This window comes from Protobothrops mucrosquamatus, unplaced genomic scaffold (assembly GCF_001527695.2).
Source record: "Protobothrops mucrosquamatus isolate PMUCROS unplaced genomic scaffold, P.Mucros_1.0 scaffold_232, whole genome shotgun sequence".
NCBI lineage: Eukaryota > Metazoa > Chordata > Lepidosauria > Squamata > Viperidae > Protobothrops > Protobothrops mucrosquamatus.
In genome coordinates this window covers 75,496-88,659 of record NW_015386308.1, presented here as the reverse complement: position 1 = coordinate 88,659, position 13,164 = coordinate 75,496, and positions in this window count along the sequence as shown.

Genomic DNA, 13,164 nt, shown 5'->3' with positions numbered 1-13,164 from the left:
ACTATAAAACATGAATGAACAATATTATTGTACGGTCCTGCTTAATTATAGTGAGGACAGAATGTTGCATTGGAAAGCCTTTGTCTTAATCACATGGTTCTTATTATGTTCTTTTTAAAAAAATATCTGAATTAGTATACCGAATCAGTAGCTGTTCGAAGAAGTAAGTCTTTGTGATCTTTTTGGATCTCTGTAGTGGGAAAAGCCTACGGAAATTTCATATTTCTGTTTAGTGTAAGTTGAGGAAAATTCTGTGTAATTGAAGAATTTCTTTGCAGTGTAATTGGTAAGACTGACTGTTACTATTACCCGTGAAAGCCTATATATAAAATTAGCCTGATGGTATCTTTTTATTTCTTATTTATATGTGATTGCCTTCTTTGATCTCTTCTTATGTCTCTGTATCAAGATAGTTGAAGTACTTTTTTGGTATTCAGATTTTACAGCTGGTATGAATCTACACCTTCCTCAAACTCACTCATATGTGTTTGATATCCTTATTGATCTAGAATGAACAGATAAAAATTGGTTGGACCCACAGAGATGAGGACTATTAAGTATCAAGAAAAAAAGGATAATCCCAATGTGTTTTGAGAGAACATTCTGCCAGATTCTAGTGCTATTCTTCAAAAAATTGTGCAACCATTTTGCCTTTTTCTTCAAAGAAGGAAGTCTGGGTTCTAAATAGAAATAATTGTGTCTAGACTTAGCCTCTGTAAAATTCTGAGAATATCAGAGGCCACTTATTTTATAAAAGCTTCATCTGGAAACAGCCCCATCTCCTGGAAAGCTGTGCATCACAGTATGGCTATTAGTAGAGAATTAGCACTTAGCACTAACACTTAGACTTATATACCCCTTTATAGTGCTTTACAGCCCTGTCTAAGCAGTTTTACAGAGTCAGCATATTGCCCCCAACCATCTGGGTCCTCATTTTACCAACTTTGAAAGGATGGAAGGCTGAATCAACCTTGAGTCCCGTTAGGATCAAACTGCTGGCAGTCGGCAGAATTAGCCTGCAATACTGCATTCTAACCACTGCACTACCAGGGCTCCGGTACAATGTTTGACTACGGAACCCAGGAGAGACAAGTTATTACAGGACTGATAATCTTGCAAAGATATTCTCTATTTTTTAGATAAACTACACCTTACCTATATATGGGCTGCTACAGGAGAAGACATGGTGGGGCTGATGGATAAGATGGTGGATGAGTTAGTGTGGCAAGGAACAAGAAGGAATTTTGGTTGAGTGTCCTGTTCAAATGCTACTAAATTTGCTTTTCCTGTAAGGGAACTACTTTGTTGCTAATCTTTTGAATACCCTGGTCCACCCTGTGTGTATACTAACATTTATGAAGGATGACTGTGTATTCAGAACATTTTGAAACCTGTCATGAAGAAATGGTTTTCTGTTAAGATTATTTGTTTTAGGTTGTTAGGTTTGGCAGAAAACTTACAAACATGGCTTAGCTAGATTAAAATGTTTACCGGAGACAAGAATGAAGCACTATACAGCAGTTGATTAGCTACCGTGATTGAGAGGATGTGAATGTGTGTGTTGTTTTTTTTTAACCATGAGGTTCAAACACGTGGCTTCTTCTTGTCACCCTATTTGAATAGAAAACATTTGGCCCAACATTTGGTGGCCTTGAAACAAGCCAGTAAATTGATGAGTACATAATAGGTATTTCTGACATTGGAACAGCTGCATTTCAACCTTCATACCTGTGAGAGAATGGGAGATGGAGCGAGTTGAAAACATCAAATTAAAAAAGCTCAATTTCCCAGAATGATAGAACTCAAATTTCCTGCGACAGTGTAGAATCATTCATTAATGATACAGAGATTAGATGCAGAACCAATTCCATCTTTCTCAGAAATTTAAAAGTTTGAGAGACTGTGGTGTTCCTGGGATGTAAGCTGTAAGCTATTTGTGGTTGTGTATACAATGCCATGAATACAAAGCCACCAATCAACTCACATGGAAAACACATACATTTTTCAAAAGACAAGTAATTGACATTCCCAGTAACTTCTTGGATGATCTATTTCCTCCAGCATTTGAGATGAAGTTATAACATAGAGACAAATGAAATAATAATGTAGAATATAACAGGCTGCACAAGAAGTTGGACATAAATATTTTCTGTTTGGCAAATGTGAAAGAACTCTATATTACAAAACTTCCTGCTAGGCCACAAACACACATCTGTAATGGTTTGTTTTCTACATAAGAAAAATTGCCATTGTCATATTCCAAACTGTGTTTAAATTGTTTTATTATAAACTCTCTGTGGGTCTCTGCTTAACTGGGAAATCATTCACTCTAAATTTATCTTTTCTCTGCATGGCATTGACAACTTCTGGCACTGTCAGCTCTGTCTCTGTTAAGAAAAAAAAAATCCCTATAGAAAAAGAGATGATACTCAGTTGATTTAACAATCTCCAGAGCACCTTTGGCAATCTCCACTCATATTAACTCTTTCTGGTGCCTGTATAATTTTGAGGCTTCTGTTAAGAAGATTTGTGGTTTGATTTTAATGAGAAGAGAAAGCTGCATCATCTAAAAGTTTATCTGACCAAAATTTTTAAGTGGGGCTGCAGGGAGCACATTCAAAATTTACTCACATACTGTAGCTAGTGTTCATTATTGCTTTTCTCTTAACTAAGCAACAGCTAGAAGTTTGTATATTGTCCGTGTGCTCATGTACTCAGAAACGGAACAGGGAACAAAACAGAGATCAAACCCCGCTTTTAGTACTGATGATGTTACCTAGTTAGGTAATGAAACGTTTGCAAGAAAACAACCAAGCTCAGAGAACACCAAAGTCCTCACAGTTCAAGCCGGAGGTGCAAATATTCTTTTCTCTCGGTATTCATAGTCTCTATACAATTGCCAAGATCTCACAGTTTTGTTCTCTCACATTGCAATCAGTGTGTGCTACAGGTTGTTGTATGTAACATAATGTATGTATGAGTGACCCTTCACAAGATTTGAAAAAAGCTGGGCTACAGTAGACTTCAGGAATTCTGCACGCACAGGAGACTTATTAGTAGCAGCGTAATATGCTTTCTACAATGCCACATTAGACAATCCACCCAAAATTCAGGAGTGACTTATTAGAAAATATGGTAAGCTAATACAAATTAACAAGAAGAACCCAAAAGCTCCTGGGATCTGTAATATTTTGGGTGCTGATCAAAGTCTTTATGATTTACACATTTTTGGCTACTTCTTTTCTTATTTTATATTATTCAGGCTCAACTACTTCAGGAGCCTAGAAACTACTGTGACTAAGGCAAATCAATTGCATGTCATGAATAAAAGAGCTTTATACTTGTTTGGTTTTCATGAGCTGTAATGTGCTCCAAAGGTTGATATTATGTTAATTGCATAAAAAATGATCATCTCCCCCAAATCTTAGTTATTTAGGTTAAATATAGGATGGAACAAAGAGAGAGGAGAGGGATTAATAGATTTGATTGTGGGCATGTGATTACACTATCCTTGATTTCCCATATCACACCTTCTAGTTGGCAGTACAGAAATCTAAAAGGCAGACACAGCTTTATGGTCCCATTTAGCTGACCTCGTTATCCACCTAATCTATCATCTGGAATAGTTGGGTGGTCATGTTTTATGAGCTTTCTTGGCAATAGTATGGAAATGATTTGCCACTGTCTTCTGGGTTTAAAAAAAAAACTTTATAGACTATTTGACAGCCCCTGGCATTTCTTGGGGGGGGGGGTGTCTCACATACAAATGCTAACTAGAGGTGAGTTTTAAAAATCTGCAAGGTTTAGGGAAATGCTGCATATATAGTATTTATTTTTTAATTTGTTATTTATTCATTAGATGTTATGTGTTACATGTTAACTGTAGGGGTGACGACTTATTATGAATACATTATATTGTCCTATTTGTATCTATTCGTATATTTGTATTAGTTTTTCTATTCTATTCTATTCTATTCTATTCTATTCTATTCTATTCTATTCTATTCTATTCTATTCTCCCATCCCAGCCATGTATTGCATCTGTATTTTTGATATTTGGTCAGCCAAGTGGACCTTAACACTATACACACTTACATGTAGTAAAGCTCGATTAAACTTAATAAAAGCAAGCAATATCTTCATGTGTAAGGGCAAAGTATTTGTAAGCAACCTCACTCCCTGCTCTAAGCAGTCTTATTGATGTAACTGAAGAGCTACACAGCAAGGTTATAACCTCATTGTTTGTGGTGGGCAGCCTGTGAGTTGGAACCCTGCATATGTGAGTAAACAAAGGCAGCTAGACTTTTACTATACTGACTGACTTTTTATAGAGGTCATAGTGCAATGTAGAGAGAGAAGGTTCTGTTGAAGGCACAGCATACAGATAGTCTTCATTTAGCAAATTACCTCACCTAGCCACTGTTCACAGTCACAGTAATGATAAAAAAGTAACTTTATGATCAATCCCAGCATTTACAACTTGCACAGCTCTGTAAAGCAAAGTAAGGCTGAAGTAACCTCAAAAATACAATTGTGGTTTCACTTACTGACCATTTTGCTTAACAACTAAGTTTCTGGTCCCAGTTCTGATTGCTAAACAAAAACTACTATATTCTAAATACAAACATGGCATAGGGTTTCAGAGCCACAGATTTTTCTCTTCAGGATTTTTCTCTTCACTAGGCAGGATTTAATTTTCTAAGATAATAAATATACAAACCCATATTCACCTACAAGGGATTTGTATCATAGTAGACACAAGATTTTACCATACACTCGTTTGAGCCCTGAGAGAATCACTTTGCCAATGGCACAACATTTAGGGTGATTTAAGCCCTTTTCATTCTTTATGAGTCTTAGTTATAAGATGTGAAAGACAGCATATATATGATGGCGACATCTATGAGCAAATATAATACCCGTTCTTGTTAACTTTCTGAGGCTCAGGACAGCCTTTCTAAGTGGGAAGCCTCTTCTATCCATATAGGATGGCAGTCTTCTGTATCTCACATAAAAGAGGCTTGTCTCTGATCAAGACCTCTTGATGAGATGTTCATTTTGAAAATTAGATGGCTGCTGAGAACTGAGACTGAAAGATGGGAGGATAGTACAGATACTATCACATATATCTTCAACAGTTGCACAGAGAAGTACCTTAGTTGGTTAGAAAGTTTCTAAGAGCTGGTAAGTACTACGCCAAGGAGCATTCCTTTTCATGGATGAATTATTGCTCACCATAAAAAGGTTTTTAAAGGGCACTTAGAAGGAAACCTCCAACAGGAGCTTCATCCAAAGGGATCCATTGACTCATCTGCCCAACATCTACCATCATATTGGAACTCTCAGGCTTATCCAGTTCCATGTTATTCTATAACACAACCCTTCTAAAGGCCAATATACTTGGTAAAAATGGTAACCTGAGCCCATGTGACAAATTTATTACTGGTTCTCCCTTCTTAATACCCTCTTAAATGATCCCCACTTGTTTTTTCCATGTCTTATAACCCAGGATATGACATTCTAAAATGACATCAAGGTTCAAGTCAGCTGGAATTTCTCAGAAGCTCTGTTTTGATGTCTGTGAAATAAGAGCTAAATCGTCCCACTTTGAATTCCAATACAATAATGGACGTTTATAGTGAGAGCAGTCAACCCTTTAATGGACGTCCATGGACTTTATGGTTGCATCTACCTTCTCGCAGCTCAAAGCAATTTTTATCTTTTTAATAGTTAAATTAAGCACTCTTATTTGGGGAGGGAGACCAAGGGCAAGGCAGGGATTCTTGAAGCAGCAGCACATTATTGTATTGGTTGATTTGAAAGCCAATAACAGAGAAAAATGTAGTTAAGTGAAAAGTGTAGCAACAGGAACAGGCAATTCCATGCCCTTGAGTAACTATAAGAAGATGTGGTGAATGACTCACTGTGATTGTTGGAAATACACTTGTGAGCAAAAGAAGAAACTTAAAAATCCTGTACCAAGAAATCTGAATTCTGTGACTTCTATAAATTATGAGCATTAAACCAGTATGCACTATTATGGTTATATTGCATATTCAGTTACACAAATATTGTTTTTGCAGAATGATTTATGTTTCTGAGAATTCTGGGATTTGATGAGGAGCTGGTGGAGGTCACTGAAATACTGTTTGGCTACATCTAAGTCTACTGGAAACTTTATTTAGACTCCAGCTAAAACTAAATACCTGATCTGAACTCAATGAGACTATATCTAAGTAAATATGTGATTATAGGAGAAGATAGTTTTCTCTTATGAATACACCTTGTGTTTCACTTTGATTTGTTGTTTGCTTCTAATTGCCTGGTCTCTGAGAGTGAGAAGCCTAGCACAGCACACCACCACATTATGTTTCTTAAAACTTTTCTACACCTACAATGTGTGATGTCAAATCATCCCCTTCTGCCAATGATGTGAGGTCAGGCACTAATACCTGGCACTGCAGGAGACTGAGACCTACCTGCTCTCATACTTGTTCTCTAATAAGTTGCACCATAGGAGGTTCATATTGTTGGATCTGGGGAGGCCCAGCATTTTACCAGTGTGAAAATGTCTGGCACAGAGCTGTCATGGCTACAGCTGCCTGCCTACTGTCCCTGTTAGCAGATTTATAACTTTTAATTGTTATTTTCTAATTGTTCTCCTTTATCCACAATGAGAGATTTGCAGTACTTTCATTTGAATGTATAATGTCTCTGTCCTATTAACTTACCTACCTCTAATCATCTTGGCATTGCCTAGCCAAAGGTATAAAAGAAGAAAGCTTTGTTGCTTGCATATAATAGGTTCCTCCCTCTTCGTGGGCTTGCATCACTGAAAAACAGAGTTACAATTGCCCCATGGTGATGTCTGTGTATAGCTTCCTCTGAATTGGCAGCCAAGGGGTCTCAGCTAGTCCAGCTGTGGCTAATTTAAGAAGTCACAGGTGCAGTAATAACCAGCCAGCAGGAAGAGTTGAAGCATTGTGGATAGCTTTCTGTGGAGAAGACATGCAGCCATTGCTGTGGTTTGTGTCAGGATGGTGGGTTATCAATTGGGACAGCCTTCCATCAAAGACTCAGGTGCTGATGGCTCAGTCTGGCAGTATTGCAGTTTTGGTCAATTGGAATGCATTTCAATGATTTGGGCACCTCTTTTCTCTCTCTCTATAAGTGCAAGATCCTGGATGCATTGACCATCCTATATAGATGATAGTAACTAGCACATTCTAGTTTATGATAGCAGGATATTCAGTTAGCTTTGGCTTGAACCTTATTTCATTCTCTGTTTGCAGTCTGAAGGGACACTATTTATTCAGTTATATGAGTCAATGACATAAAAGTCCCTATATACTCCACATAGCTTTTGGATGTCCATTATTTTCTAATCTGAGCCTCTATTATGGTGCCTTACTTTAAGGCAATGGTTTTCAAGATGCATTTTTTTAGGTTTCTAAGGAACCAGTGAGTCCTTCCTTAAATTTTCTTCAGTGGAAAATTTCCTTCTACTTTTAATCTTTCCATATTTTTAATGTCACCCTTCTCTCTGCCCCCAGGTTCTGCTGTGCTATCTCATTATGATAGTGATGTTGGTGTGTTTCTGGGGGATTGAGTGAAGAAAACAGCATAATCCAAGACAGAAGCCATTCCAGCTGTCCAGCTAAAGTAACAAGCACTAATAATGGGCAATAGCAATAACAGAACATGCTGGTGATGAATAATCACTGTAGTGACAATGGCAAAAGCATCAGTTCATACTGCAATGGAAAAGACAATAGTGAACCACTTCTTTATTTACCAAGAAAACCACACAGGGCTGGAAGAAGGGCCCCTCAGATTGGATGGTATTCAACATGCTATGGAAGTAGAGCTACTAATTACTTGGAATCAACTACTAATAGTCTTAATGATGTGGCTTGATTAAAGCCTTCCCAACATCTAGTTGCTAATGAGGCCATGCAAGGAAGGAAAATGTGAAAAAAATAAATAAAGACAGAACTACAGTGAGATCATGGAACATAAGGAGCCTGAAAAGTTAGCATAGTGAAGGGTGGAATTAATCAACCTCACATTGACATTTTAGGCATCAGTAAATTGGATGTGGACTGAACATGGACATTTTTAATCAAAAGATATTGTTCAGTACTATCGTATATACTTTATTACAAAAGAAGGACTAGTATTTCTTTTATAGGAAGACTTTAGTAAAGACAGTATTTGGGCAAATCGCAGTCAGTGATGAAATAATATCAATTAGACTTCACAGATAACACTTTAATATGATTATCCAAGTTTATGCTCAACCACTGATGGAGAAGAAGAGGACACTAAAGAGTTTTATGGTCAAATTAAACCTAAAATCAATAGAACATCATAGCAAGGCATGCTGCTTAGGGAGACTGGAATGTCAGAACTGGAAATATTGAGGAAAACAGTTGAACTGTATGGCCTAAGAAACTGAAATAAAGCAGGAGAACTTATCAGTTCTGCCAAACTAATGCTTTTTTTTTTTACATTGCTAACCCTTCCTTCAAATGACCAAAATGATACCTTTATTAATAGATATCACCAAATAGGGGAGATAGAAATCAGAAATTTCGTATTTCTGGGTCTGATCACTGCTTGAAATACAGTAAGGAAGAATGGCAAGATACTGTTAGCTAGCTCTGTGGCCTACCCACAATATGCAACGCACAAAATAAATAAAGCAAAACTAACCCTGCGGCTAATCTCCGGGTTCCTATTTCTAGTTGTCAGCCCTCCCAAGTCACTTTGCTGAAAGAGTCAGCTCAAAAGTTAAAAGGCACAGTTGCTAGGTTTTTCCATTCATATCCTGAGTTTTAAACCTTTAAATGTAAACATTTGTACAGCTACGGTTAACACTTGTACACAGGGACCTCAGTTTTTGGAAAGCCTGACTCTTCCGAAGTTAATAATAATAATAATGATAAAGTTGGAAGGGACCTTGGAGGTCATCTAGTCCAACCCCCTGCTCAGGCAGGAAACCCTATACCATTTTGGACAAATGGCTGTCCAGTTTCTCCTTAAAAACTTCCAGTGTTGGCACATTCACCGCTTCTGGAGGCAAGTTGTTCCACTGGTTAATTGTTCTAACTGTCAGGAAGTTTCTCCTTAGTTCTAGGTTGCTTCTCTCCTTGATTAGTTTCCACCCGTTGCTTCTTGTCCTGCCTTCAGGCGCTTTGGAAAATAGCTTGACTCCCTCTTCTTTGCGGCAGCCCCTGAGATATTGGAACACTGTTATCATGTCCCCCCTCGTCCTTCTCTTTGTTAAACATACCCAATTCCAGCAACCTTTCCTTATATGCTTTAGCCTCCAGTCCCCTAATCATCTTTGTTGCTCTTCTCTGTACTCTTTCTAGAGTCTCAACATCTTTTTTACATCGTGGTGACCAAAACTGGATGCATTGACTTCCAACTTCCTTTGGTGCAATAGAATATCAACTTCAAACCTCAACTTTTTACTTATACAAAATCATATAAACAAACCATTTCAATAACATCAAGTCTATCTACTTGGTAAACCCCAAATCAACGTTTCATTTTTCCCCACCTCAAGCACCAAGACCTACAAATAGAAATAGAAAGACTGTGGCAAAAGCAAGCAAGGGTAGTACCAATAGTAATAGGCGCCTTGGGTGCAATCCCAAAACAACTGGAGCACCACTTGAACTCCATTGGCATTGACAAATTCGCCATTAGTCAATTGCAAAAGGCGGCCTTACTAGGAACTGCTTACATCCTGCGACGATATCTGTAATACCATCAAACATCCACATCTGCCTATCCCAGGTCCTTGGTAAGGACTCGATAGGTAGACAAAATGCCAAATCCAGTCTGAACATCTGGCTGACTGTGCAATGATCCATAATAATAATAATAATAAAGTTGGAAGGGACCTTGGAGGTCATCTAGTCCAACCCCCTGCTCAGGCAGGAAACCCTATATCATTTCAGACAAATGGCTGTCCAGTCTCTTCTTAAAAACTTCCAGTGTTGGAGCATTCACAGCTTCTGGAGGCAGGTTGTTCCACTGGTTAATTGTTCTAATTGTCAGGAAGTTTCTCCTTAGTTCTTCTAGGTTGCTTCTCTCCTTGATTAGTTTCCATCCATTGCTTCTTGTCCTGCCTTCAGGCGCTTTGGAAAATAGCTTGACTCCCTCTTCTTTGTGGCAGCCCCTGAGATATTGGAACACTGCTATCATGTCCCCCCTCGTCCTTCTCTTCATTAAACTGAGATGAATCTGCATCTCTTGTTTAAGCTCAGACACAGGAAGTCAATTGAACGAAACAGTGTAATAGAACCTTCCCATTTGCTGAACTGTGGGGGTCTGATACTGATAATGTATATCAGCTGACAGGTGTCTTGCTGTGCTTTGTTCTTGCTATTATGGCTTCAGAAGGTGCCTGCAATGAGGTGGAGATGACTATCTAGGAGAGATTAACTTAATCACACCACATGATATTGTATAACAGCAGCATTCAACTGCTGGTCCAGACTGTTATGCAAGAAGCAAAAAGAGCTCAAATATATTGGAATATCAACTGTATACAATTGAGCCATTTAAACTTAACTCACCCCAAAATACTTGGTTTTGTATATTCCGATTTTACCAGCTCTGTATCCTCTTCCAAAAAAATAAATGACAAAGTGGTATTTTATGAGAAATTGGTGAGTATGGATGGAAGAAGGGATCGTTATTTCCCAGACTTTGGGCATTCACATCAGATATTCATTCACCAGGAAGAGATTTCAAGAGTAGCCCTGTCTAACCTTGCAGTGCTTTTCCTTATCTTCAAATCTGATTATAGGTTAAAATGATAGAATATTACATTCTGGGAAAAAACTTTTGAAGTCACATAGGCCAATGTGTATTTGTTGGAATCTAAAGATCTCTTACAGAAATTTAGATTTTTAGCTTGGAAAGGCTAAAATCTCTTCTACTTAAGTAATTTGGACAACACCACTTATTAATCCAGATTTTTCCATGTTTGTTTTTCTAATCCCTTAGCATCTGGCTAAATTTTTCTCATGACTGTCAAATCTCAGTTTTGAAGTGCAGACTGTTCATTTTCTCCCACTGATTTCTAGTTTCTCTCATCAAAATTGCTTTTGAAAAAAAAAGCAACGAAAGATACTTTCCAATGTAGTGGATCCAATGCCATTTCATATGCTGGACTTGCTTAAATTAAACATATTTGTTTCCGACAGACTCTTTCATTTCTTTCTCTGTTGTAGCATGCAAACTTATACAGGAAGAAAGTAGATAGGAGATTTCACTGTCCTAAGATGATCTGTTTAAACTGAAAAATGCACCAATTTTCATAGAGAGCACAAGAAAATCCATTGGAAAAATATAAAAAGTCATATAAGAAAAAAAACCCTGCTTTGTAGCTGGAATTTGCATATTTTAATTCCATTCAATTAAATATTGCCATTTTAAAGCGTAATTATATTTAAAACTGGACTGCCTGGCAGATAAATTATGCAGAAATAAACAAATCTAGATAGGTGTCTTAACATTTTAGTGCTAGACTCCATGCAGTGCTGAAGTATATTGAATTGAATATTCTTTTAACAGTATGTTTGGATTTAAAGTCTTTCAGAAAGAAATTGGGTTCTGGTGACACTGGAAGGCTCAAGGATTTAGATATTCATACATGGCAGTAAAATATTTCAGATTCCTAGTATCTACCAAGATTAATGAGGCTGTTGCAAAGCTGAAAATCAGTGATTGGTCATCCAGTGAACTTTTGAGTTGAACGGGACATGAGATCTATTTGATCTTATCTGCCTAAATAAATTCTTCAGTCATTAAGTTTTTAAATTTCATAAATAGATATGTTTTTAGATTCTGTTCCTCAGAGTCAGAAATCAAAGATGTTGACGTGGTAGCTGGTGTTGACATATGAATAAAGTATTTTCTTTCCCTAATGAAATCTGCTAGATGGGATTTGGAGGTGGAAGTATCAGAAGTAAGGTAAATGAGAGCAATAAGAAAGCCCNTTCAGTCATTAAGTTTTTAAATTTCATAAATAGATATGTTTTTAGATTCTGTTCCTCAGAGTCAGAAATCAAAGATGTTGACGTGGTAGCTGGTGTTGACATATGAATAAAGTATTTTCTTTCCCTAATGAAATCTGCTAGATGGGATTTGGAGGTGGAAGTATCAGAAGTAAGGTAAATGAGAGCAATAAGAAAGCCCCATGTTTAACAACTTTGAGCAGACAGAAAGGAAGAAAAAATAGCAGAGATACCCCAAGGATATGTTTGAATGGGAAATAATACTTTGGAGTTTTGAAAAAGAATAGAATAGAATAGAATTCTTTATTGGTCAAGTGTGATTGGATACATTAGGAATTTGTCTCCAGTGCATAAACTCTCGATGTACATCCAACCAGCAAAATAATATAAACAGTTCAGTTTAATTTGTTTAAAATTAATATATTGACATTAAGTCAAAGTTGGAGAATGGTCTACTTGTTGAAATATAACTCTCTTTGTCTTTTCCTCTTGGATATGTTGGAGGTTGAGAATTGTTGCTCGGTCACATTTTATTTACAACTGGACCTAAAGACCTGAGACTTTAGGAACTTCACCACTCATATTGCATTTAAATCAGAGTACTTACTGTCGTTATTCAAAACAACATTATTTGACTATAAAAGAAATGCCATTCCTTGAGACAATATCATTACTTAATTTATGGTGCAACTGGGATAATTAAAACAACAAGTAAATTGTTTAATTGTTTGGCTGCAGAAAGGAGTTATTGCTTTACAAAACAATAAACAGGAATTTCTTTAATCTGTATGCATGAAAATAATTAAAAGGATAGGAAGCTTAAATTCTGCTCCACTTTCTTACCTATCAGTTAATTTCATTTCTTTGAAGAAAAAGATAATAATACAAGGCAAAAGAGAACAAGCATTTACAACACAGTACAATTATTTGGAAAAGTCTGCTACTTTCCAGTAGAGGGCATTAATATACATTTATTTTAAAAGCTAACCATGTTACTTGGTAAGCAACACATGGATAGAAAAAACAGCTCCCGGTAATAAACTTTTAGCACAACCGGTAGTATTTCACCTTTAGCTTAAGACAACACAAAAATATGTTGTTCTGAATTCTTTTTTAAAAAGGTAAT